Raw genomic sequence first — 19,331 nt, 5'->3', positions numbered from 1 at the left:
GGCTTTATTACTCATAAGTTGTATGACAATGTTGGGTACCCTATTGTTTTTAATCTACAGAAATCATACTTAATTCACAAGGGATTTGTTTACAATAAAAAACAAACTTCATAATTGTTTTTACATGTTTGACTGGAATTCGTCAACTGTGTGTAAAATCCTATACTGAGAGGTGAATTTGCCCATAGTTTTGATTTTAGTCGGGCGCTAGACAAATCACGAAATGCTCATGTAGTTTTGAATAGGACCTGGCGGTCTATGCATTTATATGTCTGTGGGTTTCTTGCCTTACCTACCAAAAAATTTGCTGACAGCATAATTCAGAGAAAAGAATGAAAACGAAATAATTAGGCCAAATGGAATAAAAAAAATTGTATCAATTCTGTGAAATTGAAGATGATTGTAAACTGCGAGTATTTTGTATTTAACCTTATTTATGTTAGGCCAAAACAAGAAGAAGAGGTCTCTGGTCAGCGTGCGCGTCGATTTTATTCATGCGCGTCAATCTTTTTTTTTTCCAAAATGTTCCGCGGTAGCTCCTTTTTACCAAAGAGCACCAAGGAATGGGAAATTGCACCAAGGCAAATGATTGAGGGCACCAAAGCAAATTATGGAGGACACCAGTGTACATGAGGACACCAAAAAAAAAGCAAATAGTACCGCACCTTGTCTGTACAATCAAAGCTTGAAAAAAAAAAGCAAAAAAAAAAAAAAAAGCAGCATCACCGCATCAATTCCACAACTTTGGTCTGACCAGAGACCGAGTATTTTTTTTTTGGCCTTACTGTAAAACAATTGAAAAATCCTTTGCTTTTTTGTTGGCTTAATTTAGTATGTAAAAAGATAATAGGCTACTAATGTTAAAAATTAGAAGTTAATTGAAACCAATCTTGGAAACTGTCAGTTGAAGAGATGTTTTGTGGACATGTACATTACAACATTAAAGGTCAGTGAACCTGGGTGACCTTTGACCTCTGTTGTCTCAATGGTAGTTTATCAGTTAAAATGTGCATTCCATATAGAGCTGTAGTAAATTATGAGAGCGTTTACTCCTCATTCCCTTGCACACTTCAAAGTTGTCTGAGCTCAACACAGTGCTTGAAGAATGTACATGCAGCGAGATCAATGTGCAAGTCACGTCGTCAATATGACATCAATTCTTTTTAAGTTTTGTGCGCTTAATGTGTTGCCAAAATATAACAGATATATGGCTGAGCAGGCACGTGATCTACAGTGAAAAAAAAATCCAAAATCCGTGCAGCGCACTAGTGTGAAAGCACAGAATGAAATGTAAGTTGTACTAACAGCTTTGAAATGTATAAACATACAACATTTAAGCTAATTTCTGATGACTTAAGCACAAACATGGATGCATGCGCCCAGCAAGCTTCATCCTATTCATATATAGCTCTCTAATAATTTACTATAGCTCTATGGCCTGATTAAGTGCACATGTGCAGATACAAATCTAGAATAACAGGGAGTGCGTAACAATTTATTGCAATAGTTTTTCTTGCAAGAATAAAACAAAAAACACAATGGAGTGTGTTCAGTGGAAAAAGTACAATCAGAATGCAAGTCAATTGAAATTTTGTTTGTTGGTTGGTTGTGATGACGAGGCCCGGATTCTCCAATAGATCTCTCTCATAGGACGCCATCTTTGTAGGAAAATTACAACTGCATGTTCAACACCATGTGCGCGTAGTGTGCAAAATGTTCTAAACATGCGCTCCTGTTGCTTGGAATGTCTCCAAAATACAGCGCAGCCGATGCGCGTCACGAAAATCTGACGTCTTAAACAGCCCAAATTTGAAGAGGAATTGTCAAATTTAATATTGTAGAGTATGTTAATTCAGCAGGAAAACAAGTACAATGCGAATTAAATCAACCATTAAGGCAAAGTAAAAAAAAACCCTTTTTTCGTCCCCGCCCGCTTCCTTTTTTGGAGGCCGTCTGGATTTTTTTTATTATTTTTTATTTTTGAAAAATGTAGTAAAACACCGAAAAAGTCCACAAATTCATTGGAAAATAAATTGTAGACCAATACAAGTCTAAATGACACTGTATATATGTTCATTTCTCTTGTCTAAATTATCTTTCATTTTAAAAGTGTCTTTGAACAGTGGAAATTTTTAAATGGCGGCCATCTTGAAACAAATAGAAAAATAAAAAGGCCCACTTCCTCCTTGTTTTAAAAAAACCCGGACGAGTAACACGTTTTTTTTTACTAAACCTAATGAAATAGAATATACTCATTGTCTGGAGGATATCATGAGAAATGCCCATTGTATTAAAGTGAAATTTCCTTCGTTATAAACTCATCATGACGTTTTTGTGAAGCCTGAAAAATTTTAACAGGAATATCAAACAATACAGTTAATGTAACTAAAACAATTATAATCTGTTGCTAGCGAGAAAATTGCAATGCAAAATCATGAGAAAAAAAAAGTCCCCATAAAAACCCACACACTGGTTTTTGAGACAATGTCTTTAAAAAAGCCTATTTAATTTCTACAGCAAATTAATTCAATTAATATAACAAAAACAACAAAGTGTGTTTTAATTTAATTTAAATCGGAATGAAAAATATTTGTAATACGCAATCAGAACACACTTGTGTGGACGCCAATTCTGGAAATATATGCTAAGCTTAAGTGTCCATCGATTGTTCATAAAGTAAAGTCTTCAATTAAGAACTCCATAAAATTTCAAGAGGAATCGTGTAACAATTAAAAAACGATTAAACATTTAGAAAAGTACTAATGTAAAATATAATCAAAGCCGTAGAAACTTTGCATTATACTGTTGCACTGAGAAACAAATCTAAGATTTGCAAACATTCAGGCATACCTCTAAAAATTAAGTGAAAAAATTACTCCCGTTTAAAAATCTTGAAATTTTCACCTCATGTGACCTCTAAACACCTTGAAAAGAGAGGGCGATAAGCCATACAAAATTGTCGAAGCATGAAAACCCATTTTGACGGCACGCTTCACGGTCAAGTGAGGAAGGCCCTTCAACCAGGTTGTATCGAGACCCTGAGGCTAAGAAGTCTACATCCACCTCACACACCACTGGTAACCAGTATTCCAGCAGTCTTATGTGGTCTCTAGCAGGCTTCAACAAGTGTAGCAATCTCCAAAAAAGGAAAAGGCTAACTACCAGTCTGACTGATGATTGGCTGCGAAGACAGATCTGAACTTACAGGACAGGGCAGGACTTCAAAAAAGAAGTCTGAATATTCAGTCCAAAATTTAGTCCAACTAATATGAAGAAATTACATTCCCAAATCTAAGTCCAGCCAAATAAACTCTAAGTCCAAAAATCCCCAAGACCCTTCCTAGTCCTATCAACTTGCAGACCTATCAGTCAGGAAGCCTTTCAACTAATAGTCCAGTTCCCTCTCAACCATCAACCAGTCAGCCCAAAGTCTACCCTCCAGCTCCAAACCCCTTCAGCTCCCAACTTCTTAACCTCCCAGCCTCAGACCCTCAGATCTGAAAAAATTTCAAGGGGTACCCCTTGATTTCTGAAATTCTGGCCAAAGCTGAAAAATTGTCTAAGTCCAACAACCTAAGGGTTTTAATTACGATAACCGGAGATTTTTTCAAGAAATTGCCATGGCAGAGCGGAAAAGAGTAGAGCTGGCATGCAGAAGGTACACGGTTCAACCCTGCTCCATGCTACTATTTTATTTATTTTTAAAATTTTATTACTGCTGCGAGGAAAAATTCTCCTCCCGGGTCCCCAGCTTGGTTTTGAACCAGGGACCCAGCTCCTGGCGGTCAGCGAGCTAGACCGCCAGGCCACTGGCCTCTTCGAAAATTTGTTCTCGGAACTTATATTTAAAGGTTAGATTGCGCAATATAAAAAAAAAAGAAAAAAAAATGGCCGCCTGGGCTAATTTGAATAATTGAATAATAAAAAGCAGAAAAATGAATATTCAGAAGGAGACCACAACAGACCCAAAATTCTGGTTCTCAATTAAGACATTTATTTCCATATTCTTTCTATTGTTGCCCTTTATTTACACTTTTTACAAACCTATCTCACACTTTTTTTTAAAGTTAATATTACAGTTTTTTAAACTTCACATACATGTATTTAACAAGAAACACAATTCTGTTTAATAAATGTAGACGTTAATTTACTTCCCTTTACAAGATTCTAAATTTGTCAATGCTCAATATTTTAAAAGCAAGTCCTACGTTAAATTTGTTCACTAATTTTATTCTTCGGGGGGGGGGGGGACGCACAAAGTTGTTTTTAATTATAAAAGGCCAAACTTTTGTTTGAATGTGGAAATGGAGTTTTTAAATTTGGTAATCTCGATTTTACTTAAAATTGTCAGTGATTTTTGCCTCAAATGTTATACAACTATTTTTTTTCAAATTCTGAAATGTTTTAACCACTTCAAAAAGAAAAACAATACCAGTTCCAGTACAGTAACGCCTTATTTCAGGAATAATTGCTTGTACAACTAAATTTAAATAAGTTAAACATTGATTTACAAACATGTTACAGATAATATATGCATACTGCCCTCTATAGACCAAATATTTTAACTGTGTCTATCTGGCTAGATTTTTATGCCAATTCATTTTAGAATGCTCAAATTATTTCAAAAACGCTTTCCATTTCCCTTTTCTTTCCATAAATTCAAGGACATCTCAAAATGCAAATGAACAGAAAAACAATAATGCCAAGTATTGGGCAAAAGCAGAAAATCTACAGTTTAAGCAAGTATATGGGCAATTCCATGGTGACAGACATTAGAGAGTTTCGGCAGGTTTCCAATTCGCATCATTATCACGATTCAGAACAATTTTACGCACGACGCCATCACTTCAATTCTTCTCGTACGCTAATCGATAAAGTGGCATAGGGTTTTAATTCAAATTTGTCTCTTAAAGAAAAATGATAACCACCTCTAATTCTTAATTTTATGATGTACAAGACATAACATCTGATCATGGGCGTCGCGGGGGGGGGGGGCAAGGGGGGCACTTCCCCCCCCCCCCCCCCCGGCAAAGCAAAAAAAAAAAAAAAGGAAGAAAAAATATACAAAAAATAAAAGAAAAAGAGGCGCGAAGACAAAGTGGTGTAAATTTTTTTGGGGGGGGGCAAAATGTCCCTGCCCCCCTCTCAAACTGATAAATCGAGAATGTGTTGAGAAATACAAGCATTTTTTGGCAAAAACAGTTTTTTCCCCCTCTAGAAAAAATCCTGGCGACGCCCATGCATCTGATTGCAATTAAAAGTAAAAGAGTGAATTTTTCAAGGTGTACGGTGAATTTTGAGCATTTTTGTGACAAGAAATTATAATGCGATTTTCTCAATAGGTTTACGCAGAGACACCATGCCAAAAATTGAAATTTGAACACGCCATTATGTTTGCGTACACTAATCAGCCGCATCATATAATTCCAATGCGCATCATTTTTTTTCAGGATGAAGTGTCTACATTTTTCAACCTGTAGACGCATTGATCTTTTCTGTCCTTCGCTTACAGAACTCTTTCTTTATTGTGACTGACATTACAAATTTACATAAAAAACAACACAGGAAACAAATGATAGAGCAAATTTGAAATTTCTCTTCATGTAAAAGGCCAATGGATGTCATATTTTATTTTTCATATAATTTATAGCCAGTATAACACTTTACACATGTACAAAGATGTAAAATGAAAGTTTTTATAATCATGATAATTGAGAAATGAGACACTGTGTATTGAAAAGTTTCTGTTCAGGTCAAGTTTTATTTTCTTTATAATTTCCAACAGTGACTGTATGCAAGAACAAAATAAATTTTCAATATCCAAACTCAGAGAGTTTTAGAATTTATAAAAAACAAAAACATAATAAAAAACCTACATGTATATACCATCAACACCAAAAATTAACTGATCATAAAGTTAATTAAGCAAGAAACTTTGCAAAGCGACCGTAGTAATGATTAAAGTTGTCTCCAATAAAAACTGTGTAAATAGACTTGCATCATATTTTCTGTGTAATTACTACAAATTTTGAGGTCTCAACATTTTGAACAAATTCCATGCTCGATTCTAACTACTTTTTCCTCATAGTTTTATTCCTGCTCACTTATGAAACTCCTCATGTTCTGTTTTTTTTCTGTCTATATATTCCTCTTTCATTTGTTCCTCTATCCTTTTCTGCCAAGTTTTGTTTCTGCTGTGTCTTTCTCTCTGCTGCAGTAAGTTGCAACTTGGCTGTACATCTTTCCTGAAAATATAAAATATTCAACTGAATTAATCATAATTTGTACATGTTTACATTAACACAATTTTACTTGCTATTTTTCTAGCAATACCAAAGTTATCAAAGGAACCAACAACAAAACGAACAAAATATGTTAGCCAATGTTTAGTAATAAACAGGGAATTATGAATATCAAACTATTTAATGCCAAACAATAATTCAGTTTTCACAGGGAAGACTTTCCCCACCCCACCCCCATCAGAATGAACAATGATAGACTACTTGTGCCCAAAAGCAAAACAAATATATTGTTCATTTTATTAAAGGGTTACAGAGGTCCAAATTACATTTTAAAAAGGCTGTTTTGTGAAAAATATATAAGTTGCTTAGACAGTGGCTTGGCACTCAGTTGCATTTTGGTTCAAAGAGTTTACTACTTGAATGTGTATGGACTTAAATAACATGTGTACTTGTGTTTTCCTCAACTACGGACTGTGCAATAATGTGACTGACGCTACGTTATTCTAAGAGATTGTGACTGCATGACATTACATGTGGCCGACATTACAATATTTCATGGCTGGTCTAAGCATAAAACAAAAATGTAAACAAATTCTAATTTTAAATACAATTCTCAGAACTCAAGCTAAGAAACTTTTAACAGAATTATTCATTAGTCAAAAAATGTAGGCACATGTACATGTATTTACAAAGAAAAATATCTGTTTTGGTGAATTATAAATAACTAAATTTGTATCTCATTTTACAAGCAAAGTCTGACAAAAATTAACAACTTAAAAATAATATCCATTTTCACAAAGACGCCCTAAAAAATGCTAACAAAATATTGAGAGAAAATATTACTGAATAGATAGCAAAAGATTAATTCAAAATTCCTTACCAGTTCATCCATAAGTCATCATGACGTCATTGCAGACTTTGATGTGATGGTGTACCGTAACTCACAAAATAGTGCGCGCATAGGACAAACCTATTTCAGTTTTAAAAACGCCAAGATATATTGTGTCACTTCAGCAAATCAAACTTGAACAAACCGTGAAATAATTGTTTGGTCTTGTGTCTCCACCAGCATGGAATTGCCCATATAACCTTTTTTTTCAATTAACAGCCTAGTACATTCTAAATAGGCCCAATGCACCTTGGATGTAGTTTCCCTGATGTTTGATGTCATCACAAAGTGGTGCAGTTTCAGGGAAGTCCAACATCAAGAGCAACATCTTCTTGGTAAGAGCAGGAAAACCTGGAATTCAAGTTGAAAAAACAAGAAGGAAAATTGAATATAAATAACATTTGTATACATGCAGTTTATGATTACTTTTTTTGCAGGCTTTTGTAGCTTTTGAGGCTCCACTAATTTGGGAGAACAACTATATGTAGGGAGGAGTTTTGAAGATAGAATTTAGAATTTTAGCTTCTTCTGCGTTCACATCTACAGCAAAATTTTAGTATGAATTTATTATCAACCCATAATTCACATAAACATTGTTGCAAAAGCAAGTACTGAAGTATATTGAACAAGTTCTTAGCTCACCTGAAACACATGCGTTCCTCTTCTTGTGGTTCTGATAACAGACGTCTGATGACTTGCTCAGGTTACTCAGGTCCTGTCTTATCAAAGACTGTGCAAAAAATGAAATATAGATTAGTTATGATAGAGTGAATTACTTGTGAGGCTGTAGACAATAGTGGTTTATTATCCGAAACAAATAACTGACTTTTAGAGTCAAGTAAAACGGTACACAAACACTATTTCATACACTTGAGCACACAGTGGAAAGTTACAGAATGATGTGAGTGTTCACAGAGCTTGAGCTGGCATTGTAATCATTGGACCATGCAATGCGGGTAGTGGTGTGTACGTGTTTGCAGCCAAAGACAACAATCAGTTGTCATCCAGGGAGTCAGTTCCCAACCAGTCCACGTCTCATCTGCTGTGCCACAGCGCACTGTGTTGGGCCCTCTCCTCTTTTTAGTCTATATCAACGATATTGCCGAAGGACTGAGCTCGAATGTCTGCTTGTTCGCCGATGATTGTGTCATTCATCGCAAAATGACATCTTCATCTGACTGCGATGTTATTCAGCAAGACCTGAAGACACTAGAGGAGTGGGAGCAGCGCTGGCAGATGTCATTCAAACCAGAAAAATGCAATGTGATCAGATTCACCAATAAGAAAACCATCATCCACTCTTCATACAAGCTCTCTGGTCACATTCTGGAATCAGTTCAAAGCCACAAGTACCTTGGCGTCCACCTCTCATCGGACATGAAATGGAATACTCATATCAATGCAGTCACAGCTAAAGCTAACAGCATGCTTGGTTTTCTTAGATGCAACTTAGGTTCAGCCCCACCCAAGATCAAACTCCAAGCCTATCAAAGTTTAGTCCGTCCTCATCTCGATTACTGTGCATCAGTGTGGGATCCCTTCACAGCCACCAATAAACAGAAGATGGAGATGGTTCAACGAAGAGCTGCCCGCTTCATCACTAACACATATAGCTGGGGCAATTCTACATCTGTTACTGCTCTTCTTGAAAAACTGGAATGACCCACCCTGGAAAATAGGAGATACGTACAGCGCCTCACAAGGACTGGAACGACCTCCCTCAGCACATTACTGGCAAAGGAGACACCAATCAATTTAGTGATACCCTTAGATCCCTCAGCACTCGTCAATAGCATGTCCATCCCTTCCAAGCTGAGTGATGTTCCTGTAGGAGCTTACAGCTATATCAATCAAGATCAAGATCAAGTGAGGGTACGAAAGAGGGCTGATTGGAATTACCGGCTGCGGTCGGTTTTCAACAAGAGTAAAACTCTCGAGCCGCGGCACGCAGAGCTGTGGTAATGCTCTTGGAGCGTATCTCCTTTCCCTTGTCTGTACGTGTAAGTACTGAGCTGGTACAGCAGCCCCTGAAAGAGATACCCAACAGGTGAACCACCATCCTAGCGTGGGACCCATGCAAGTCCCCCTCCATAGACCCGCTCATGAACTGAATGGTGCGGCAAATGATAGAGGTCAACAGTATGGTGGAGACACTGTGGACGATATTGTCAGGTGAAGATGAAATGCGTACGGCTTGCATGACTGTTTGACTGCAGCATCCCGGTTGGGATCCATCACTTTCTGTATAGACGTCGCAAAGACGTCATTGGTGGTGGTCCTCATTGGAAGGTCACAAACTTTCTGCGCCAACCTCACCACCTCTTTCTTTAGCCACTTCAGACTTTTCTTCTGGCAATTGCTGACAGGCAACACATACAAGGTGCACTGTTCAATGGCAGTTTGTAGCACATCCAGCGTTTGCCAGGGGGCCAGAGAGGATTCCACCTTGCGCAGATCTTCTGTCATCTTGGCCACCAGTGCCTCAATCTCTTGTCGCTTCTGTACAACCTGATACGGATGCCGAGGTAGCAATATAATGCTCCTCCTCAGTAGACACGATTGATGGAAACTAACGGATGTAGGCCTATACACGGCTGGTGTCTGGTCAGGTCTGCTGCAAATGGTAGCTTCCCAACACAAGACACAATTCCAGGCACTAAGTGAAAGAACAGGAAAAGAATTGATTTTGAGATCTTCAAGGCTGCGGATTTGAGATAGACCTGTGCCTGTAACGATGGAGTCCAAAAGCCGCAGGAATGATCTTGAGTACCACGTACAGGCGTTGGCCTGGCCCTTGTCCATGTTATGGTCGCCCTTGGGTTCCTGAGCATTCCTCCACGGAGTGTTGGGCACTTTCCCGGTCACTTCCGCGAACCCTCATCTGTGATACGGTTACGCAGAGGAGTTCTCAAGCATGCATCCACAGAGTGTTGGGCCAGAGCCAGAATCCTCCCCTTATCCGCCTTACTGCTGCCCAAAGGGGCGTCTGATGAGTGTTCCTTCGCGAATAGTTGGAGATTGGCCGTGTAGTGATTTTTCTCCAGCAGCTTGTCTCCATAGTTGTTCTTCATCATCCAACTGATTACCTACCATTTCAGGGAGCGTGGTCGATTGCTTGAACGACTGCAAGAACGATGACGTCCTGCGGACAATGTTTGTATTTGCAGTGAAAGCTGGCTTTTCTGTGTGAAGAAGTTGCACTTCTGTCAGTGATGCAGGGGTGCATGTAGATGTGACTGAGTTGACCTTGGCTGGCTGCTGTGGAGCAGCAACATCCGTTATTCTGTCTGCAAGTTAAGCCAACTGTTCGATTTTGACGCTATCACAAGTAGGACATTTTGACTGAAGAAACAACTTGCATGCAATCTACTTCAATCGATCTCCAGTAACTGGGTCGGTTGCATGTCACTGGGATTACACTTGCTGAAACCGTTTTTAATTTAATTATACGGTACAAAAAACTGATTTTATGAGGCAAGTGAAATGGTAAATAAACAAGATAACTGAAAAGACATGTGAGCACACATACACAGAATGGAAAGTAACACAGAAATGAGTGAACTTGTTCACAGAGCTGTCTGAAGAAGGTGCACTAACAACAACTTGGTTACTACAATGTTTAAGCAAGGATCTGTTCCATTAATGGTGCGTAAAACCTCTACTGATCCATTTCAAGTAAATAGTTGATGTATACAACCACTTTGAATAAAGTTTATGCAACTGATCACTGATGCAGGCAGGGATGTGAAGTCAACCATTAATTTTATCCTTTAAATTTATTAGTAATTAAGTTCTGAAAAAAAAACATTGAACCTCCATATCTTACAAAAATGTTGTCACAGACACCATGAATCGACATTCAGTTGTGCGCGAGTACCCAGCACGCGAGTGTATTTTAATTTCACAAGTAAAATGGTTTTTAAATACATTTTTGTTTAAGCCCACAAGTATACGGATGGGAGTAAACTCATGTCAAACCTTTCAAAGCATTTTTCTCCTAATTGTATTTCTGCTTCATGTACATGGTTGCACTTCAGTTCCTGAAAACCAAAATGATTGTATTACGCATCAGTGTACGAAGTGCGCTCATGAAACCCAAATTATTGACTATGTAGTTTTTCACGAATTGACACTCCACACAGCGCGTGCCTGTGAGTTTGTGACAATGGTGTTGACCTACCTGATGTTTGATGAGCAGTTTCAGGGCATTTCAGCACTTTTAGGTCCAGCCATTGTGAAAACCTTGAATTGAAAATAGAAAGCAAAATTGAAACTAAACATCAATGTATGTAGGGATACACAAACCGGCACGCATCGATCTGCGCAGCAGTCACGCAACAGTGAACATTTTTTTCCAAGTTTCTTCGTGATCGCTCTTCTGGTTTATGCTGATCAGAAGGTATTACAGGGTGATTTCCACATGTTATTGATTATCAATAGTTCTAAGATGGGTCATTTATTCCTGATATAATGCAACCCTAAGCTGGCTGTATTATCACATCATGTTTCATTGATCCACACTGGATCTGCCCCACACCTGTTAAATGATCACCTGTCTTTACGTTCAAGCATTCTCCTGATGACAGTCACAGATCACTGACTAAATCTTCAAATCTTCAGAACCACTTCTCTTTTTAGAGACTGTCACTTCACATGCTGTTCATATAGAACTTTTCCCTAGTGATTTCTATCGTATTCAACATCACCTACCTGGGCAGAGTCAGCATCCAGGATCTCTAGTAGCTACCATTAAACATCAGCTTTGTTAACTTCCTCAACGGGATGTGCTCTAGCGCCCATCGCATGGCAGATGGCAGAGAGGTTGGAGCAAAACTACTTCACTGAAACATCCGTCTGTGGTGGCAAGAAATTGGAGATGCAGTGGAAGACCAGGAGACTACTGGCGAAAGATGCTGGTCATCACCTGGCTGTAAGCAACCTCCCTAAGGATACCACAGACAAAAGAAGAGAAGACAATACCATCAATGCATGTCATCTTGAACCAGCATGCTTTACATGTATATGCAATTGTTGACCAGCTAGGAAGGTAGCTGCAGCTTGCGTGTGTCACACTTGATCAGCAAGTTTCTAATATTCAAACATTCGGTTAAGTGCAGTTTTGAAATAATCCAATACTACATTATTTGCAAATGGACAGCCCTACAAGCCACACTTTAGTTGTAGCCAGCAGACCAGCAGTTTAAAGTTCACAGTATTTCATTGTAAGTTCCTCCTAACTGGAGTTGTTTCCTGCTTGGGTTTGTCTGCTTGTGGAGTCATTGGTTTGTAGATCATTGCTGTGCTTTTACAGTCATTTTCCAATAATGCTCTGTGCCTTTTTACTTTTTTCCTGCTGTCCATTTCTTCACACCTTAATTTCATCCAATTGTTTATTATTTTATCCTTTGCAAAGTTTTATTTTTCTCCTTGGCAAATTCCTTCTGATTTTTTGTATTCATTGTTTGATCCAGATTGAGATTTCTTTCATTTAAAAAGATGCAAATTGTTTCTATGTGTGTGAAAGATCTCCTTTTTTATCAGACTAAATTAAAAATTTGAGAAGTCTATTTGATTTCCTTGATTCCTTTTCCATTTTTGTCCCAGTTTCTAAAAGTATATTGTGACACACATGTGTAATAATTTCAAAAAGGATTTTTCTTAGTGAGCCATTTTTGCCGTTACACAAGTATCAAACATCTTGGAGAACATATCACAATTGTATTTGTTTGCATGCAGTTAAAATAAATACCTTTACAAAATACCAAACATTTAACTAGTCATAGCTTAGACCTAAATTATATTTCAAACCTGAAAACCTAGCTTTCCCAACACCACTACTTCAAAAAGTTCTGATGAAGGTTGATTGGTCAGTCAGTTGTAAATCCACTCGTGAGAAACGCTCTCCTCTGCAAGGCTATTGTGCTGTCTGTGTGGTCCACCTGCAGAGGAAGATGTGAGATAGAAACAAAAAGGCATATCAGAGTCAAGTCAACTTGAATTGGATTGAGAACAGTGGGGTCTTAGAATAGTGTTTATCAGACAGGGCTCATAGTGGATCATCAGACAATTTCACAATTTGAGAACATCTCAACTACAAAGAAGAAATAAGACATCAATGTTGTAGTAACTATCAAGAGGACATGCAGACTTGAATTGATCTTAAGAGATTATGGAGACTATAATCGGATGACCACATTTGAAAGCAATTTCTGAGGTGGAACCAGTGGACACTTTCAGGGCATATGCACAATCAGCGAATCATTCATAGTTTGAAAAATATGTTTACAACTTGCAAAACTGTCCTTCAAATACACATGTGTAAATCTTTGTGTTAACAGCAGAGAGTCTACTCTCTACCATGGAAGTCAACTACAATTGCTCCTTGATTTCAAAGCACAAGTGCAAAATCAGAGACCTTATTAAACTGGTAGTTCTTGCTAACAACGACTGCGGCAGATCTTGTCTCCTGCGTGTTTCTCAGAGCCCATACTGATTATCAGGAAAGGAAGAAAAGAAAAACAAGAAATTCATGTTTGATATCTGAAGGAAATAAATGATCAGGGCTGAGAATGACCAGAAAGCATAATTCTTGACACACGGTGGAATTGAAATAAATTTGCCAAAATGCACTGCGAAAACCAATTTCGAGCCAGCAAGCATGTCGCATTGACAAGCATATCAAAAATGCACAATCTGACTTGAGCATGTATTTTTTGGTTCTGACAAGGATCTCTGAACTGGCAAATGTGCAATCATAATTTCAGCCTTTTCTTAGGTTTATCCGTTCCCTTTGCTGTCTTGAATTGATCATCTTCAGTCAGATGTGTTGCTCACCTTTGATTAGAATGATTCATTGTCACCACAACAAATTCCTCTACAGCCTCTCATCTCCAGTGGGGAGGGGGGGGGGGGTGTTAAACTGCAATAACAAAATAACTAATACAAAACAACATTATCCAGTGGCAAATTGGTGAATTTCCTTTTCAAATTAATCAATTAAACTGGAAACTGTTCAGTTTTGAAACTGTTCAATTTGTCGATGCATTTTGAAACAAACAGACCTGACAAAATCAATTTCAAATCGTTTCATGCAGAGCATCAAAAGCCATTAACTTAGAAATGCACTTCAAAGTACAGAACTTGATTTGTTCACAGACAAATGTCCAATCGTAATTTCAGCCGTTTTGAAGATGTTTCTCCATTCCTTTTGCTGTCTATAATGATCAGTTGCAATCATGCTCACCTTGGATTGGACGATCGGATTCCCCTGAAGTCGTTGGTTCATCGCTACTTTCCCTCTTCTCTCCAGTAAGCTTCTCATCCGTGGTAGATTGTACCTTGCAGTGTTATCAAAAACAAAACATCATTCAAGTTTTCAAAATACAATTTGCACACAACTCTTGTCCACAATTTTGTACTTCCAATTATAAACACAAAAGCAATTTTATTTGTTATATTTATTTAGCGTGCCCAGAATTTTTAAGCTACAGATTCAGAACGCCAAGTAAAAACTGGAGTGAAATTTGAAAGGTGGAATCAATTTCAATTTCAACAAAAAAAGGCCTTTGTTTACCCACTCTGAACTCCAGTCAGAAAAAGAGGAGGAGATTGTTTTCCATTGTAAGAAAAGGTTTTAAAATCTTTCTCCAACAGAATGCTTTGGTTTACTTGATGGAAAAAATAGTAATCCAAGAAACAAATGGAATGTTTTTTTGGTCTAAAATTGAAGTCCATTTTGACTGATTGGCAATAATTATGATGTTTGTTGAGAATTTATTTTTCAAAAGTTCCTAATTAAATTTCAAATTTCTTCAAAAAGTCATTCCTTCTTAAAATCTTACCTTTTTTTTTTTAGATGTAACCCTTTTGGAAGCACATCCTGGTAAGATTAGTTTAAACAGGGCCACCAAGTGAAGGTCCCAGGATACCAGCTTCAAACATGCTTTCAGTATCGTCAGGTCCATTGCTGGGCAAAAGGCCGGCCCCGGAGGGCCATGCACAGTTGCCGACTGTCCGGTACGCCCCCCAACCCCGAAGCATCAGGAGAGTACCCTAACCTATATGCGTGCCCCCCTCAGTCCATCCCCCATTACAGGTTCATGCGTTCTGAGGAAGTAGCAGCGTTTGCCGGCTGTGAATACAGGGCCACACCCCTATAAAGAGGGACGCACTACCTGCTCCTTTATGGCACGGCATCCTAGGGTTTCCAGGCCGCTGCGTAGGACCCACGACCCCTCGTGAAAGGCGGACCTTCCACGCGGACGCAACCCGTCCCTTAGAACTGTGTTTGCCCCGCACCACAAACGAAGCAACAGTCCAACTCCGATGACCTGTGGAGAAACCACCACCTACACCCCACCCAAACCACCACCTACACCCCACACAATAACAAGCACACACTCACCACCAACCAGTACATCACAAACATATATTTCAACCACCCTGGACATTCTTATTGTTTAAGTAAAACATTAATCAAAATGTAATCTTTAAAAAAAAAAAAATTAAAAAGAACATTTTGGGCTGATGGGAATGTTTTTCTCCAAATTTTCCTTTATTTCAACAAAATCCTGAGAAAAAAATTGACTTTTGTGCTCATTTCCAAAACTTTGATAGATTCAAATTTGCTTGCACATGAAAAATACAAGAATCATGGTTTGACTTACTCTGAACAAAACGAACGACTCCACTGTCACAATCCGGGGGAACAAGTGCATGTGGCCTTGATGAGCTGCAAAGGAAATGGTTACCTCACCTCAGTTAACATGCAACCTTGTTCCCCCTGCGCCGATGATTCCGAACAATCCAACGAATGACTCCACTTGCAAACCGTCACAATCCAAGAGGGGGGGGGGGGGGACAAGTGCATGGCCCTGCAAAGAAAATGGTTACCTCACCTCAGTTAACATGCAACCTTGTCCCCCTGTGCCGATGATTCCGAACAATCTATCGAACGACTCCACTTGCAAACTGTACACTTTCACAATCCGGGGGTCTCTTGTGCATGTTCACGTCTGCAGAAAATCAATGCAAATAAATTAATGTTCATTTAATTTGAAGTATTTTCCTTGTACTGCCTTTGGTCAAATAATAAAAAGCTGAAATTTATAAAATACCAGATTAAATCTGCCTTGTTACACTCTAAATACAGATTGGTTAACATAACCAATCTTTGGTTGAATTAACCAACAATTGTTTAATGTGTTACATTTTAACCAACATTGGTTATTTAACCAATCTGTTTTTAGAATGACCTATAGTGTCATGCCCCATAACATGTGTTAATTTGTGAAACAAACCCAAACCTAGTTAAATGATGCATTGCTATAGCATCAGCAAAATCCTTTTTAAGTATCTGACAATTAACAACGATTTTTTTTTTAGGGGGGGTTACCTCCGATTTTTCTGAGTGATACAGGTATCCACAGGTAGCGAGGATAGCGAATTCCACTTCTCCCAACATCAGAAAGTCACCAGAAAGTCACCAGAATCATTCCACTTGTCCTAACATCAGAAAGTCACCAGAATTCCACATCTCCCACATCAGAATAGGCAGTGTTCCTCAAAGTTCCAGTTGGTCCTTCCAAACAAGCATCGTCCTTCCAAACACGCATCGTCCCTCCAAACAAGCATCGTCCTTCCAAACACGCATCATCCTTCCAAACAAGCATCGTCCTTCCAAACAAGCATCGTCCTTCCAAACAAGCATCGTCCTTTCAAACACGCATCGTCCTTCCAAACACGCATCGTCCTTACAAACAAGCATCGTCCTTCCAAACAAGCATCGTCCTTCCAAACACGCATCGTCCTTCCAAACACGCATCGTCCTTCCGAACAAGCATCATCCTTCCAAACAAGCATCGTCCTTCCAAACACGCATCGTCCTTCCAAACACGCATCGTCCTTCCAAACAAGCATCGTCCTTCCAAACAAGCATCGTCCTTCCAAACACGCATCGTCCTTCCAAACACGCATCGTCCTTCCGAACAAGCATCATCCTTCCAAACAAGCATCGTCCTTCCAAACACGCATCGTCCTTCCAAACACGCATCGTCCTTCCAAACACGCATCGTCCTTCCAAACACGCATCGTCCTTCCGAACAAGCATCATCCTTCCAAACAAGCATCGTCCTTCCAAACACGCATCGTCCTTCCAAACACGCATCGTCCTTCCAAACACGCATCGTCCTTCCAAACAAGCATCGTCCTTCCAAACACGCATCGTCCTTCCAAACACGCATCGTCCTTTCAAACATGCATCGTCCTTCCAAACAAGCATCGTCCTTCCAAACAAGCATCGTCCTTCCAAACACGCATCGTCCTTCCAAACACGCATCATCCTTCCAAACAAGCATCGTCCATCCAAACAAGCATCATCCTTCCAAACAAGTATCGTCCTTCCAAACACGCATCGTCCTTCCAAACAAGCATCGTCCTTCCAAACAAGTGTCCAAACAAACTTCCAATATTGCATGGAGTTCAAGGTAGGCATGTTCTTCAGTTGTGCTTCCAAGACGATTGTATCAAGTTATGTTGCAGTTTGCACCGAGTCCACACTGGAGAAACGCAATACTCAACAGAACAGTCATGTCCATCCTTTGTTCCAAACTGGTCAGATGTGCAGTAGTATTTCCTGTACTGTTAATGTTCAAAGTTATCCAGAGGCAACTTATAATTGGAGGTGATTTTCAGAGTTTCTCCATCATGACTAACATTTTACTGCTCCGTACTGAACATTGTCCAAAGTATGTCAAGGGCCAACTTGAATAAATGTCATACCTCAATTTTTAAATCATGTGGTTATGGCACACAAGAGCTACCTTTTTTGTAATTATAGTTTCAAAATAAAATTCTTTCAGCCATAACTAATCCTTTCAAACATTTCTTTTTATGAAGGTAGTTTTTAAATTGTATTTTTAGATTAAACACATCATGTTTGGCTATTTATCATTTATATCATTTTCATATAGAATATAATTTAATTTCATTTGATTTTTGTCCATTTTTAACTTTAAGATTGTTTTTGAAAGATTGTCCTTTTTTTGGATTATGCTCTGAAAGAATTTGTTGAAAGCATTTCATTTCCTTTCTTGCTTGTGCTCATTATTTCAGCCAAATGTAAAAGTTGACTCGAATTGTTTGTTTTCAATAAATTTTGCAAATGCCAAGAACTGTTTTTACTAGCAATACAGCTTTGAAAAACTGAGAAGAAAATGCGCAAGTGAACTCAAGTTCCCAAGAAGCGTGGAATATTTCCCCAGTCCTTGCAACATTTTGACAGGTCTGGTTAGTGTTTAATTAGGTGGTTTATGTCGTCAGTGCAAGTGGTTAATATGACTGTCTGTCAATGGATGCATGCAGATGATTGAATGACCTAACAAATGCTGCAAGGGTCCACAGTTTTACACAGAACAGTGGAAACAAAAATGACTTTAGCATACTTGAATGCTACCACATTGTAGTCAAAACTGGATTGCCATCCCAAGTGAGCTGCCTCACATCTAAAGCTGAATTTCACTTTTATGAGTTTTGTCCTTAGGTTTTGTTACATTTACGGTTCTGCTGATGCTTTCTTATTTCATTAAATCAAGTGGAAAACTTAGTTTTAGGCACTGAATATTGTTAAGTCCAAACAAATATTGATTTCATTTATTAAAGTGAATTGTTAAATGTAGTTGAAGTTTAAATTTACTTTTATGACCACTGACCTAATGTTAAGGTTAGGTTTACTGTGCAACTTATTTTCAAACTATTTTAAAATTGGACTTAATTAGTTCCAAGCATCTACGTCCTCGAGGTCTAATCATCATGAAGATTTAGTCCATTTGTTAATGTATTTGGAATCAAATCACTCATCTCAGATTTCAATTTAACTACATAACTCTTAAGATTATTTCCATGCCCTAAGAAGTTGGCCCGAAAGACTTTACTGGAGCTTTGTTCTAGAGCATTTTAGTTCAATGAACAGAGTTTAATCATGACAAACCGAATGGCAAGGAATTTGAAAGTTGGGCATTCCTTCAGTTGAAGATCAGCTTTGTGTGGTTCACATAAGCATTCTTGACAGCATCCACTTCATTGGCTCTGAGTCTGACTGTCATGATAACCACCTGTAAATAACAAGAGTGCAACTTATCAGTTTTCAATGGCAGACTTGTGAGAGCTACCATTCAGTACTGAACATTCAAGAGACATGCAGG

The 19,331-nt window shown here is 38.4% G+C and overlaps 1 long non-coding RNA gene across 2 annotated transcripts; it reads right to left on the bottom strand.

Moving 5' to 3' along the window:
* Window positions 1-5,461: 5,461 nt before the first annotated feature.
* Window positions 5,462-14,942, bottom strand: LOC119733321. Of its 2 annotated transcripts, none has more exons than XR_005271775.1 (8): window positions 14,375-14,940; window positions 13,966-14,067; window positions 13,547-13,620; window positions 12,940-13,070; window positions 11,842-12,074; window positions 11,312-11,373; window positions 7,774-7,861; window positions 5,462-7,482 (listed from the first exon to the last, which is right to left on the bottom strand). It is a non-coding gene; the product is annotated as an uncharacterized LOC119733321 (long non-coding RNA). The 2 variants fall into 2 exon arrangements; XR_005271776.1 differs by lacking the exon at window positions 5,462-7,482 and adding an exon at window positions 7,571-7,609 and having other exon boundaries at window positions 14,375-14,942.
* Between the last annotated feature and the right edge of the window lie 4,389 nt (window positions 14,943-19,331).

This window comes from Patiria miniata, unplaced genomic scaffold (genome assembly GCF_015706575.1).
Source record: "Patiria miniata isolate m_02_andy unplaced genomic scaffold, ASM1570657v1 HiC_scaffold_25, whole genome shotgun sequence".
Classification (NCBI taxonomy): Eukaryota; Metazoa; Echinodermata; class Asteroidea; order Valvatida; family Asterinidae; genus Patiria; species Patiria miniata.
This window is presented reverse-complemented; position numbering and strand designations above follow the sequence as displayed.